The sequence below is a fragment of the Pristiophorus japonicus genome, chromosome 1, assembly GCF_044704955.1.
Source record: "Pristiophorus japonicus isolate sPriJap1 chromosome 1, sPriJap1.hap1, whole genome shotgun sequence".
Taxonomy (NCBI): domain Eukaryota; kingdom Metazoa; phylum Chordata; class Chondrichthyes; family Pristiophoridae; genus Pristiophorus; species Pristiophorus japonicus.
Window position 1 is genome coordinate 302,276,058 of NC_091977.1, and position 16,061 is coordinate 302,292,118.

The window sequence follows — 16,061 nt, forward strand, 5'->3', positions numbered from 1 at the left end:
GGCATGAATGAAAACGATGATCACCCCCGCAGCGCCAACAAGGTGTTAATGGCTTTGCATTCATCACCCTTGATGGTCGACTCTGAGACATCTGCGGACATTACAATTCAAAAACAACATCACTTTGTTCACAGTACTTGTAGCAGCACTTGTGTGCTGAGAGATTTGCTTCATATTTCACTGGTGGCAATGAACGCCTGGGCTATCGCTATGGCCTTACTCAAGTTTGGGGTCTCTACAGTCAAATGTTTGCGAACTATGGTTTCGTGGCCAATGCCTAGTACGAAAAAGTCTCTGAGCATGTGCTCCAAATGTCCTTCAAATTCGCAATGTCCTGCAAGGTATCTCAGCTCGGCGACATAACTCACCACTTCCTGGCCTTCAGAATTTTTGAAGGTGTAGTACCGGTACCTCGCCATCAGAACGCTTTCCTTCGGGTTCAAATGCTCTCGGACCAATGTGTACAAATCGTCGTATGATTTCTCCGTGGGTTTTGCCGGAGTGAGCAGATTCTTCATGAGGCCATACGCTGGGGCCCCACAGATGGTGAGGAGGATCGCCCTTCGATTGGCAGCGCTCTCTTCCCCGTCTAGCTCGTTGGCCACGAAGTATTGGTCGAGTCGCTCCAGAAAAGTTTCCCAATCATCTTCCACCGAAAATTTCTCCAGGATGCCCACTGTTCCCTGCATCTTTGGGTTCGCTATCTGTATCTCGTCGCCAGTTGTTGTGTATGGAGAAAGAGTCAGACTGAACACTGTGAGCTCAAAGTAAAGTGTGACCTTAGTATTTTATTGCAGGTCTCCAGAGTGCCTCTCCAACCTGTGAAGCCTACTTAAATACCTGTGCTCCCAAGGGATTATGGGATCCCTTGGGACTCCAGGGGATGAGCCCTCTGGTGGCTGTACAGAGTAAATACAAGCCCCCATATATAACATTGAGTTAAGGAGGCATGTTCTCTCTTACCTGGCACACCTTGCAATGGTACTAGTAGTAACTATGTAGGATACATGACATTCAGAGACTCAGCATCCACAACTCTCTGGGGCAGAGAATTCCAAAGATTCACAACAATCACAACAATATTGTAGTAAAATGTCCCAAGGCGCATCACAGGAGTGTTATCAGGCAAAAATTGACACCAAGCCACATAAAGAGATGCTAGAAATTTCAGCGGGTCAGGCAGCTTCTGTGGAGAGAAAATCAGAGTTAATGTTTTGGTTCGACGACCCTTCATCAGAACGGCTGAATGTTTGAAAAGAGCACATTCTTAAGCACTGAATGGGGGAGGGGAAGAAAGAACAAAAGGGAAGGTCTGTGACAGGGTGGAAGGCAGGAGAGATTAGAGAGACCAAAGGGATGATGTGCCGAATTGAAATGGTAATGATAGAGGTTAGAAAAAAGTTGATCTGGATAGGGTGTGAATGGCGTAATAATGACCAGCTGCCATTATAGACAAAGAGAAAAAAAAGGGAAGAAAGAAGAAAAAAAACATAAGATGGGGTGGGGGAGGGGGGGGGCAGTGGGGAGGGAAAGGGAGCCACAGATGGCCAGAGGTTATGCTCTGAAATTGTTGCTCGATGTTGAGTCCAGAAGGCTGTAAAGTGCCTAAACGAAAGATGAGGTGCTGTTCCTCGAGCTTGCATTGCGCTTCATTGGAACAGTGGAAGAGTCCGAGGACAGAGAGATCAGAGTGGAAGTGGAACGGAGAATTAAAATGACAGGAAGCTCAGGGTCACACTTACGGACTGAACGGAGGTGTTCAGCAAAGCGGTCACCCAATCTACGCTTGGTCTCCCCAATGTACAGGAGACCACACCGTGAGCAGCAAATACAATATACTAAATTGAAAAAAGTACAAGTAAATCGTTGTTTCACCTGGAAGGTGTATTTGGGGCCCTGGATAGTGGGGAGGGAGGAGGTAAAAGGGCAGGTGTTGCATCTCCTGCGCTTGAATGTGCCGTGGGAAGGGGAGGGGGTGCTGGGGGTGACTGCGGAGTGGACCAGGGTGTCGCAAAGGGAGCAATCCCTTCGGAATGCTGAGAGGAGACGGGAGCGAAAGATGTGATTGGTGATGGGATCACGCTGGAGGTGGCAGAAATGGCGGAGGATGATCCATTCAACGTGGAAGCTGGTGGGGTGAAAGGTGAGGACAAGGGGAACCCTGTCATGGTTCTGAGAGGAAGCGGAAGGAATGAGAGGAGAGGTGCGAGAAATAGAACAGACACGGTCGAGAGCCATGTTAACCACAGTGGAGGGTAATCCTCGGTTGAGGAAAAAGGAAGACATGTCAGAGGCACTAGTGTGAAAGGTGGCATCTTCAGAGCACATGCAACAGAGACGGAGAAACTGGGAAAATGGAATGGAGTCCTTACAGGATGCGGGGTGGGAGGAAGTATAGTCCAGATAGCTGTGGAAGTCAGTGGGCTTATAGTGGATACTGGTCGAAAGTCAATCCCCAGAAATGGAGACAGAAGTCGGGGAAGGAAAGGGAAGGGAAGAATCAGAGATGGACCATGTGAGGGTGAGGGAAGGATGGAAATTGGATGCAAAGTGAATTAAATTTTCAAGTTCAGGGCGAGAGCAGGAAACGGCACCAATACAGTCATCAATGTACCGGAAAAAGAGGTGAAGAAGGGGACCCGAGTAGGACTGGAATAAAGAATGTTCTGCATATCCTACGAAAAGGCAGGCATAGCTATGACCCATGTAGGTTCCCATAGCAACACCTTTAATTTGGAGAAAGTGAGTGGAGTTAAAGGAGAAGTTGCTCAATGTAAGAACAAGTTCAGCCAGGTGGAGGAGGGTGGAGGTGGATGGGGACTGGTTGGGCCTCTGCTCGAGGAAGAAGCAGAGCGCCCTCAGGCCGTCCTGGTGGGGGATGGAAGTGTAGAGGAATTTTACGTCCATTTGAAAAGGAAACGGTTGCGGCCAGGAAACTGGAAACTGTTAAAGTGATGGAGGGCGTCGGAGGAGTCGCGGATGTAGGAGGGAAGAGACTGGACAAGGGGAGAAAAAGTAAAGTCCAGATAGGAAGAAATAAGTTCTGTGGGGCAAGAACAGGCTGAAATGATGGGTCTACCGGGGAAGTCCTGTTTGTGGATCGTGGGAAGGACGTAGAAGCGGGCTGTGAGGGGTTAGGGAACTATGAGGTTGGTGGCTGTGGAGGAAAGATCTCCAGAGGAGATGAGGTCAATGGCGGGCTGGGAAATGATGGCTTGATATTCAGTGATGGGGTCATCGTCCAGGGGGAGGTAGAAGGAGGTGTCAGAGAGTTGGCGATCAGCCTCTGCAAGGTAGAGGTCAGTTCGCCAAACAACAACAGGGCCGCCCTTGTCAGCAGGTTTAATGACAAGATTGGGGTTAGATCTGAGCGAGCGGAGTGCTGCAAGTTCAGAGGGGGGTATGTTGGAGTGAGTGAGGGGACCAGAGATATTGAGACGACCGATGTCCCGTCGGCAGTTTGCAATGAAAAGATCTAGAGAGAGTAAGAGGCCAGAGGGAGGGGTCCAGGTAGAGCGAGATTCCTGAAAGCGTGAGAAAGGGTCAGCTGTGCAAGGGGAAGACTCCTGACCGAAGAAGTGGGCACAGAGGCGAAGGCAACGGAAAAAAAGCTCAGCATCATGTCGAGCTCGAAATTCATTGAGGTGGGGGTGTAAGGGGATGAAGCTCAGACGTTTGCTGTGGACTGATCGTTCGGGGTCAGAGAGAGGAAGGTCAGAGGGAATAGTGAAAACGCGGCAAGGGTGAGATTGGAAGAAAGGATGGGATCAGAAGGAAGTGTAGGGGAAGAAGGTTCCGGAGGGGCGTTGGTGTCCAAGGGTTGTTGAAGTTTACGATCCTTGACTATAATGGCAGCTGGTCATTACTACACCATTCACACCTTATCCAGATTAGCCTTTTTCTAACTTCTGTCATTAACATTTCAATTTGGCCCATCATCCCTTTTGTCTCTCTAATCTCTCATGCTTTCCACCCTATCACAGACCTTCCCTTTTGTTCTTGCTTCCCCTCCCTCCCCCTTTCAGTGCTTAAGAATATGCTCTTTTAAAACATTCGGCAGTTCTGATGAAGTGTTGTCGACCTGAAACGTTAACTCTGTTTTTCTCTCCACAGATACTGCCTGACCTGCTGAGATTTCCAGCATTCTCTGTTTTTATTTCAGATTCCAGCATCCGCAGTATTTTTCTTTTGTAAAGAGATATTAGGACAGCTCGGTCAAAGAGGTAGGTTTTAAGGTGCGATTTAAAAGAGAAAAGATAGGTAGAGAGGTGAGGAGGTTTAGGGAGCTAATTCCAGAGATTTGGGCCTGGGCAGCTGAAGTCATGGTGCATTATGGTTCAGCAGATGTTGTTAACACACCAATACCTCAACCAATTCGTCACTCCTTGTGAGGGAACCTTGCAGTGAATGGCAGCAGGCTATTTGATTATAGATAAGCCTGTCTTCGCCTGATGTTCATACACACATGCATGTCCAGCAGGCTTACGTGTTATACAGGCAAATGCAGCTGCTACATAGCAAAATCCAAATAGCAATGAGATGAATGATTAGTTAATCTGTTGTGTTGGTGGTGGTTGAGGAAAAAATATTGACCAGGGTCAACCCCGGCCTCTTCCTCAAATGACGTCACGGGATCTTTAATGTCAAGTTGAACCAGTAGATGGGGACCTCTGTCTAACATCTAATCCGAAGAACAGCACTTTCAATAATGCAGTGCTTCATCAATTCTTCACTGCAGTGTCAGCCCAGGCTCAAGTCCTACAGTGGAGCATGAATCCACCACTTTCTCATTGAAGAGTGCTATCAACTAATCTGAACTGACATGGAACTTGGGCTGATTTTTGCCCTCCTCAGTCCTAGGACATTGAGGTTAATTGTTGTAGTCGTAACGTTGTCCCAGCTGGGATCAGTTAACTCAGCACAGCCCAGGGACGAATCCTGGTACCTTCTCGGTTTGTGTGGCTAAGTCCCACATTAGGAGTGCACTTACCAATTTAGCCAGCAGCTTATATTGTCTAGTCATATTTGTCACTTTTACTCAATGATTTCAAGAATTAAAATTAATCAATAATACTTGTTCTTATAGATCAATAGACTAAATATACTTGGAACTCCTACACGGCAAGCGAGCCCCAGGTGGGCAGAGGAAGTGTTTCAAGGACACCTTCAAAGCCTCCTTAATAAAGTGCAACATCCCCACCGGCACCTGGGAATCCCTGGCCCAAGACCACCCAAAGTGGAGGAAGAGCATCCGGGAGGGCATTGAGCACTTCGAGTCTTGTCGCTGAGAGTATGCAGAAATCAAGCGCAGACAGCAGAAGGAGCGTGCGGCAAACCAGACTCCCGACTCACTCTTTCCTTCAACCATTGTCTGCCCCACCTGTTACGGGGACTGTAATTCCCATATTGGACTGTTCAGTCACCTGAGAAGTCACTATTAGAGTGCAAGCAAATCTTCCTCAATTTCGAGGGACTGCCTATGATGATGAAATATACTAGTCAGATCCAAGCTAATCAGATCAGTGTGTTCACAAACTTGGTGTCATATTTGACCCCAAGATGAGCTTCCGACCACATATCCGCAGCATCACTAAGCCCACCAATTTTCCACCTCCGTAACATCGCCCGACTCCACTCTTACCTCAGCTCATCTGCTGCTGAAACCCTCAGTTACCTCTGGACTTGATTATTACAACACACTCTTGGCTGGCCTCCAATCTTCCACCCTCCATAAACTTAAGCTGATCCAAAACTCTGCTGCCTGTAGCCTAACTCGCACCAAGTCCCGTTCACCCAGCACCCCTGTGTTTGCTGAACTACATTGGCTCCTGTTTAAGCAACCCCTTGAGTTTAGAAGTCTCATCCTTGTTTTCAAATCCCTCCTGAACTCACCCCTCCCTATCTCTGTAATCTCCTTCAGCCCCACAACCCCCCTGGGATACCGTTAATTCTAGCCTCTTGCGCACCCCCAGTTTTAATCGCTCCAACATTGGTGGCCATACCTTCAGCTGTCGATGCCTAAGCTCTGGAATTCCCTCCATAAACCTCACTGCCTCTCTACCTCTTTCCTCCTTTAAGACAGCTGCCCTAATATCTGCTTATGTGGCTCGGTGTCAAATTTTGTTTGATAACGCTCCTGTGCAGTGCCTTGGAGCATGTTACAATGTTAAAGATGCTATATAAATGCAAGTTTTTGTTGTTACAAAGTCACAAGAAAAACAAAAAACGTGCTTGGTTGGCCTATTGGCATTATTCAATAACCATAGAAACTGTCAGCTGTGATAAAAAGAAACATAATAATAGCTTACTCCAGAAAAAGATCTAAAACATTTCACAGTCTATAAAAATTGACGAACAGTTAAAACATCAGACAATGCCAAATTCTCGATTTAAAGTTCTACATACATTGATAGGAAGTGGTTATATCTTACTTCGCAACAGAATGGGGTCTACATTCAGAACGTGCAGATATTGCACCTTACCTTTGCATCAAAACACAGGATGCGGTTCAGGGCCAACGATAGAGATACCTACAGTCTGGTTTCTTTGCAACAAAAATGGAGCTAAGCTTTTTCACCTGGCTGGTTTCTTGAAAGGGAGCACTAAGTAACGCAACTGTCATAAAGCAGCACTTTCAAGTTGACATCAAAAGGGTCAGATACATGAAGGGTTTTATTCAAAGTAAAGTTATGTCACAAAAAAAGTAAAGGGACTAATCCATTCCACTCTGATAAACACAAAAACACCCATAGAAAACATTAATAATAATTCTACTTATGTGGCTCAGTGTCAATTTTTTAAATCTCATAATACTCCTGCGATGCACCTTGGGACATTTCAATGCGTTAAAGGCACTATATAAATCCAAGTGGTTGTTGTTGTTATATAATATAAAATAAAAATAAAAACAGAAAATGCTGGAAATACTTAGCAGGTCAGGCAGAATCTCTGGAGAGAGATACAGAGTTAACGTTTCAAGTCAATGACCCTTCGTCAGAACTCATTAGGTGTCAAAACATAGAGAACATTAGTCTTGTTAGGGCGACAAGTATGGTGGTCAGAGGAGATCTAAATCTAAAATTTGGGATTATAAATTCCAGTTCTTGGATCCCCAATCAGGGACTTACAATTGGATTTCTTGTGCGGTTTTTATACTGCACTACATATTGTTGAGAGAACAGTGCTTCAGTGGAGGCCCATTACATAATGGTTCTGCTCCCCCATATTGACTTTACCGTCAATATCAGTTGTGGTTCAGTGGTAGCACCCTTACCTCTGAGTTAGAAGGGCTTGGGTTCAAACGCCACTCCAGAGACATGAGCAATGATCTAACTTCTGAGGGAGTGCTGCACTGTTGGAGGTGCCACCTTTCAGATGAAAAGTTAAGCCAAGGTCCCATCTACCCTCTCAGGTGGATATAATAGAAGAGCTGGGGAGTTCTAGATAGAGTGGATAAGAAGGATCTCTTTCCCTTAGCAGAGAGGTCAATAACCAGGGAGCATAGATTTAAAGTAATTGGTAGAAGGATTAGAGGTGAGTTGAGGAGAACTTTTTTCACCCAGAGGGTGGTGGTGGTCTGGAACTCAGCCTGAAAGGACAATAGAGGCAGAAACCTTCAGAGTATTTAAAAAGTACTTGGATATGCACTTGAAGTACCGTGACCTCTAGGGCTATGGATCAAGAGCTGGAAAGTGGGATTAGGCTGGAAAGCTCTTTTTCAGCTGGAGGAGACATGATGGGCCGAAGGGTCTCTTTCTGTGCGTAATCTTGTATGATTCTATCCCTTAATCCACACCACAAGAATCAAATTGTTTGGTAATTTATCTCATTGCTGTTTGTGGGATCTTGCTGTGTGCAAATTGGCTGCTATGCTTGCCTGCATTACAACAGTGACTACACTTCAATATAATTTTTTTGGCTGTGAAGCACTGTGGGACATCCTGAGGATATGAAAGGTGCTATACAAATGCAACTTCTGACTTTTTTTCCATATGCCACCAGTCCCAATGTAGGCCTTCTGGAGTAATGTACACTTGTAATGCCATATTTTGCATAAGTAAGCGGTACCCACCAGTACCGTGTGATTTGGGGTGTGCCACATAGTGATATCCTGTTACTGCTATTTTCACGTCATGTTGCTCGTAAAAGACTGCAGAAATAAGCTCTTTGTATTTGCCTCACAAACAATGCTTTTATTACTGCTGATAAAAGTGGGCTTGCAATATTGGAAGTACAGAGTTTGTCTCATATCCGGGCCTCGAAATTTGTGAATCAGTCGCATGGAACAATGCGTCGCAGGGAGCTCAGTGGGTGTCTCCAGGCAGCTCACCGATGAAGATGATTTCAATTTCGGCCAACTGAGTCATCAGCAGTGGCTCACGGGTAGCTCATTAAAGGGGAAGGGGATGCGATCGGGAGGATGGGCGACTGGTAAAGGGTCATTTGGGATGCGGGACGGGGTACGTCAAGGCGGTGATCGGGGGGGGGGGGGGGGGGAGCGGCGGAGGGCCAGAGCTGGCAGTGATCTGTGGTTTTAATGTGGGGTTGGGAGGAGCACAACTGCACCTCCTGGCTCCACAGTCTAGTATTTTTAACAAACTTACCTTTAGGTGGCGACATGCGGCGGTCCCTTTAAGGCCCGCTGATTAGGCCGCATTTAGTCTTCGTTTTTCTGAACACAGCTGGCCCGGTGTCAGTCGTCTTCAGGGCAACCGAATTCTGCACAGGGGGGCTCAAATAGCCATCAGGCCCCTTATTTGGATGTGCAATGGGCCTAACACCTGTTTCAGGTGCAGGCCATGGACGGCTATTATTTTGCCTGTACCAATATGGTGCAGAAGGTGCACTTCCAGCACCTGAAAAATTGGCGTGGCACCGTCGAATTACTAGGCCACGCTGTCTACAGTGGTGGTGGGGGGTGGGGGGAAGTGCTTAGTGGGTGTACCTCATGGCAAATTGACCAAGTAAAGATGGCATAAATGTTTCATCCTCAGTTGTATAGACACTTCAGATCTGATTTCCGAAAAACAGTGGCACTGCACTCAGCAGGAATGGATAGTGGTGTCGATCTGAAGTCTGAATGGATCGAAACTGGCCATAAATAAATCAGGACAAATATTAATTGATCCATCTCTGTCCGATTCGGGAACAGAAGCATTGCAGCTGCTCCTCTAAGTCTTGCTTTCAGCCGGTCAACATTTAGCTATCAAAGCTCAGTAGTCTCCTGTTGATGAAGCAGCCATGCATTATTCAAGCTGCCAATCTGTTTTAAGATGTTTGTGACAATGTACAGACTCAACACCAAACTTAAATGCATTTGTGTCATTTCGAATTGCTTTGGTGGTGGGTTTGACACAAGGAAGAGCAGAGGCAGCAATCTGTTTCACAATACACACCACATATTTGTTGAGTCTTTATTTTTATTTACCTTGTGTTTAATAAGAAGTACGGACCAATAAATAAAGTCAGCATGGATTTGTTAAAGGCAAATCATGTTTGACTAACTTGATTGAGTTCTTTGATGAAGTAATGGAGAGGGTTGATGATGTTGTTCATGTTGTGTATATGGACTTTCAAAAGGTGTTTGACAAAGTACCACATACTGAAATAACAACAACAACTTGTATTTATATAGCGCCTTTAATGTAGTAAAACATCCCAAGGCACTTCACAGGAATGTTATAAGACAACACAAATAAATTTGACACCGAGCCATATAAAAAGAAATTACGGCAGATCACCAAAAGCTTGGTCAAAGAGGTAGGTTTTAATGGAGCATCTTAAAGGAGGAAAGAATGGTAGAGAGGTGGAGAGGTTTAAGGAGAGAGTTCCAGAGCTTAGGGCCCAGGCAGCTGAAGGTACGGCCACCAATGGTTGAGCGATTATAATCAGGGATGCTCAAGAGGGCAGAATTTGAGGAGTGCAGATATCTCGGGAGGTTGTGAGGCTGAAGGAGATTACAGAGATAGGGACAGGCGAGGCCATGGAGGGATTTGTAAACAAGGAGCCAGTGTAGATCAGCGAGCACAGCGGTGATGGGTGAACGGGACTTGGTGCGAGTTAGGACTCGAGCAGCCGAGTTTTGGATAGTCTCAAATTTACATAAGTTAGAATGTGGGAGGCCAGCCAGGAGTGCGTTGGAGTAGTCAAGTCTAATAGATTTGTTAGCAAAATTAAAGCCCAGGGGATTAAAGGGAGAGTGACAGCATGAATATAAAATTGTCGAAAGGACAGCAAGCAGAGAGTAGTGGTGAACGGTTGTGTCTCAGACTGGAGGGAGGTATACAGTGGTGTCCCCCAAGGGTCATTATTAGGCCCACTGCTCTTTCTGATACATATTAATGACCGAGACTTGGGTCATTCATTTCATAGGCTATAATTTCAAAGTTTGCAGATGATACGAAACTCAGAAATGTAGTAAACAATGCAGAAGATAGTAACAGAGTTTGGGGGACATATATACACATGGCAGATGAAATTTAACGCAGATAAGTGTGAAGTGATACATTTTGGTAGGAAGAATGAGGAGAGGCAATATAAAATTAAAGGGTACAATTTTAAAGGGGGTGCAGGAGTAAATAAGGAGAAACTGTTTCCAGTGGCAGAAGGGTCGGTACTCAGAGGACACAGATTTAAGGTGGTTGACAATAGAACCAGAGGCGACATGAGGAAACATTTTTTACAGTCAGGTGATGTAATCTGGAATACACTGCCTGAAAGGGTGGTAGAAGCAGATCCAATAGTAACGTTCAAAAGGGAATTGGATAAATACTTGAGCTGATACTTTCGTTCAAATCAGGAATCATATGCAGATGAGGTGCTGTCGAAGAAGAATCATATCACTCCATTTTAATTAGTGCCTCTAGTTCCTTGATTTTACAAATTACATATTTACAGCACAGAACCAAGCCATTCAGCCTAACATGTCTATGCTGGATCTTATTTTATGGTACTCATTTTATCTCTCAGAAGGCTGAATGGCTGAGTGCACACTGCTAGGATTCAAAACTCAGACTTCTTGCCACAATCAACTGGCCTATGCAGCTTATTGTTGTAATGTAGGAAACGCAGCAGCTAATTTGCACACAGGAAGCTCCCACAAACAACAATGTGATAATGACCAGATAATCTGTTTTAGTGACGTTGATTGAGGGATAAATATTGTCCAGGACAACGGGAAGAACTTGCCTGCTCTTCTTTGAAATAGTGCCATGCTCTACCATTGAATAAGATCTTCAACCCCAACTCCACTTTCCCACCCAATCCCCATAATCCCTCGATTTCCCAGAGTCCATAAATCTATCTATCTCAGTCTTAAATCAACTCAATGACTCAGCATCCACAACCCTTTGGGGCAAAGAATTCTAAAGATTCACAACCCTCTGAGTAAAGAAATTCCTTCTCATCTCAGTCTTAAATGACTGGCCTCTTATCCTGAGACTATCCCCACTAGTTCTCGAGTCTCCAGACAGGGGAAACACCTCTCAGTATCTACCCTGTCAATCCCCCTCAGAATCTTGTATGTTTCAAGGAGATCACCTCTCATTCTTCTAAACTCCAGAGAATATAGGCCCAATCTACTCAATCTCTCCTCATAGGACAACCCTCTCATCCCAGGGATCAATGTAGTAAACCTTTGTTGCACCGCTTCTAATGCAAGTATGCCCTTTCTCAGATAAGGAGACCAAAACTGTGCATAGGTGTGGTCTCAGCAAAGTCCTGTAAAGTTGTAGTAAGACATCCTTACTCTTGTACTCCAACACCTTTGCAGTAAAGGTCAACATGCCACTTGGCTTCCCAATTGCGTGCTGTACCTGCATACTAACGTTTTGTGTTTCCTGTAAGAGGACACTTAAATCTCTCAACACCAACATTTAATAGTTTCTCAACATTTAAAATTATTCGGTTTTTCCATTCTTCCTACCAAAGTGAATAACCTCACATTTCCCCACATTATACACCATCTACCACCTTATTGTCTTTATCCTTCTGCAGACTCTTTGTGTCCTCCTCAGAACTTACTTTCCCGTCTAGATTTGTATCATCAGCAAACTTGGATACATTGCACTTGATCCCTTCATCTAAGTGATTAATATAGATTGTAAATAGCTGAGGCTCAAGCACTGATCCTTGTGACAACCCACTAATTACAGCCTGCCAACCAGCAAATGACCCGTTTGTCTCTACTCTCTGTTTTCTGTCCACTAACCAGTCCTCTATCCATGCTAATATATTACCTCCAAACCTATGAACCCTTATCTTGTGTAGCAACCTTTTATGTGACACATTATCAAATGCTTTTTGAAAATCCAAATATACTGCATCCACCGGTTCCCCTTTATCTACCCTGCTAGTTATATCCTCAAATACTCTAATAAAATTGTTCAATATGATTTCCTTTTCATAAAACCATGTTGACTCTGCCCAATCATATTATGATTTTCTAAGTGCACTGTTGCCACTTCCTTAATAATGGATTCCAGCATTTTCCCGACGATTGATATCGGGCTAACTGGTTTGTAATTCATTGTTTTCTCTCTCCCCCTTTCTTGAAAAGCAGGGTTATATTTTCTCCCTTCCAATCTGCTGGGACCATTCTACAATCTAGGGATTTTTGGAAGATCACAACCAATTCATCCACCGTCTTTGCAGCCACCTCTTTTAGAACCCTGGGATGTAGGCCATCAGGTTCTGGGGATTTGTTGGCTTTTAGTCCCATTAGTTTCTCAAGTACCTTTTCTCTACTGATACTAAGTATTTTACGTTCCTCACTATTGCTCCTTGGCTCCCCACTATTTTTAGTATACTTTTTGTGTTTTCTACTATGAAGACAGATACACAATATTTGTTTAAAGTTTCTGCCATTTCCTTATTCCCTATTATAATTTCACCTGCCTCAACCTCTAAGGGATCAATGCTTACTTTGCTTACTTGTAGAAACTCTTACAGTCTGTTTTTATATTTCTTGCTAGTTTACTCACGTTCTATTTTCTCGCTTTTTATCACTTTTTGATTGTCCTTTGCTGGTTTCTAAAGCTCTCACAATTCTCAGGCTTACTACTATTCTTCGCAGCATTATAAGCCTCTTCTTTCAATCTAATACTATTCTTAACTTATTTAGTTAGCCACGGATGGATCACTTTTCTCCTGGAGATTTTATTTCTCAATGGAATGTATATCCGTTGAGAATTTTAGAATATTTATTTTAATGCTTCCCTCTGTTTATCTACCATCATAGCTTTTAATCTAATTTCCCAATCTACCTTAGCTAACTCACCTCTCAAACCTGTGTAATTGGCTTTATTTAATTTTAGGACTCTCATTTCTGACTGAAGTATTTCACATCAAACTCAATGTGAAATATTATCATATTATGATCACTCTTCCCCGGAGGATCCTTTACTATGAGATTATTAATTAGCCCTGTCTCATTACACAACACAAGATCTAAAATAGCCTGTTCCATGGTTGGTTCCATGAGGCATTGTTCTAGGAAACGGTCTTGAATGCATTCCATTAACTCGTCCTCCAGATTACTGTAAAAGGGGAGATGGGAAGGCTTCCACTCCCACGAGCGGGCCCACTGATATAGAGGGTCGACGCTCGCCCCAGCCCACGTAGCAATTCTCGAAATTAGCAGACAGAGACGGATGGCAAAGTATAACGATCTTTATTACGAACGTCCGGGAAGACCTCTTATCACAGTAGCTTGTGAGTGGAGATGCTCCCCGAACAGCACAATCATACAACTCTTATACATTTCAAAACCCCTCTGTTCCCGGACAAGACCTCCGTAGATTTCTAATTGAACTACCTTATCAGTGCTACTTCTCGAATTGGACAACCTTATTAGTGCTACTTTGGATTGACAGGCCAAGACCCTCGTGACCGCTTTAGGCCGTGACTAGAATGACTTCATTAGGTCGGAATTTGTTATACATTTCCTTGGTGCCTGTGAGTCGCCTCGAGCCTCTTCGCAAGGTCTTATCAATGTCTGTTTAGGTTCTCACATCATATCCTGTCGGAATATTATTGAATTGATAACTTCTGGAGCCTTGGTACAAGGCCGACGAGGGGCCTTTTACCTCCTTATGGGCCATTGCAGGAACCAGCACTTTAACCCTTGTCCCGCTGGTAGCCCTAATGCCAAATTTCTCTTACACTACCTTTGCAAATTTGATTTGCCCACTCTATATGAAGATTAAAGTGCCCTATGATTATTGTACCTTTGTTACAAGCTCCTGTTATTTGTTGATTAATACTCTGTCTAATCGAATACCAAGTGTTTAGGGGCCTATAAACTACTCCCACCTGTTATATATGTAAACTTGTATTTACTCTGTACAGCCACCAGAGGGCTCATCCCCTGGAGTCCCAAGAGATCTCATAATCACTTGGGAGCACAGGTATTTAAGGAGGCCTCACAGGTTGGAGAGGCACTCTGGAGACCTGCAGTAAAAGACTACGGTCACATTTTACTTTGAGCTCACAGTGTTCAGTCTGACTCTTTCTCCATACATAACAACTGGCAACGAGATACAGATAGCGAAACCAAAGATGCAGAGAATAGTGGGCAGCCTGGAGAAATTCTTGGAGGGAGATGATTGGGAAACTTTTGTGGAGCAACTCAACCAATACTTTGTTGCCAACGAGCTAGATGGGGAAGAGAATGCTGCCAAACGAAGGGTGATCCTCCTCACCATCTGTGGGGCACCAAAGTATGGCCTCATGAAGAATCTGCTCATTCCAGCAAAATCCACGGAGAAATCGTACGACGATTTGTGCACACTGGTCCAAGAGCATTTGAACCCGAAAGAAAGCGTTCTGATGGCGAGGTACCGGTTCTACACCCACAAAATGTCTGAAGGCCAGGAAGTGGCGCGTTATGTCGTCATGCTAAGACGCCTTGCAGGACATTGCGAATTTGAAGGACATTTGGAGCACGTGCTCAGAGACTTTTTCACACTTGGCATTGGCCACGAAACCATACTTCGCAAACTTTTGACTGTAGAGACCACAACCTTGAGTAAGGCCATAGCGATAGCCGAGGCGTTCATTGCCACCAGTGACAATACGAAGCAAATCTCTCAGCACACAGTACTGCTACAAGTACTGTGAACAAAGTGATGTTGTTTTCGAATCGCAACATACAGGGCAGGTCACACATACCTGCAGCTACACGTCCGCAGATGTCTCAGAGTCCACCATCAAGGGTGATGAATGCAAGGCCATTAACACCTTGTAGGCGCTGCGGGGGTGATCATCGTTTCCATTGATGCCGATTCAAAGGGTATGTTTGCAAGAGCTGTGGAACAATGGGACACCTCCAATGAGTGTGCAGGTGAGCTGCAAATCCTGCTAAACCTGCAAACCACCATGTTGCAAAGGAGGACAGATCCACGGAGATCACAATGAACCAGAGCCTGAGACTGAGGAGGCAGAGGTACATGGGGTACACACATTCATTACGAATTGCCCCCGATAATGCTGAATGTTGAACTAAATGGACTCCCAGTGTCAATGGAGCTGGACACGGCACGAGCCAGTCCATCATGGGCAAAAAGACTTTCGAAAGTCTGTAGTGCAACAAGGCCTCAAGGCCAGTCTTAACTCCAGTTCGCACAAAAGTAAGAACTTACACTAGAGAACTGATTCCTGTAATCGGTAGTGCTACCGTAAAGGTTTCCTACAATGGACTGGTGCACAAGCTATCACTCTGGGTGGTACCGGGCGATGGTCCCACACTGCTCGGCAGGAGCTGGCTGGGAAAGATACGCTGGAACTGGGACAATGTCCGAGCGCTATCACCCGCTGACGACACTTCGTGTGCCCAGGTCTTAAACAAATTTCCTTCGCTGTTCGAACCAGGCATCGGGAAATTCCAAGGAGCAAAAGTGCAGATCCACCTAACTCTGGGGGCGCGACCCATCCATCACAAGGCGAGAGGAGTACCGTACATGATGAGAGAAAGGGTAGAGATCGAGCTAGAATGTCTGCAAAGAGAGGGCATCATTTCACCGATCGAGTTCAGCGAGTGGGCCAATCGTATTGTCCCAGTCCTC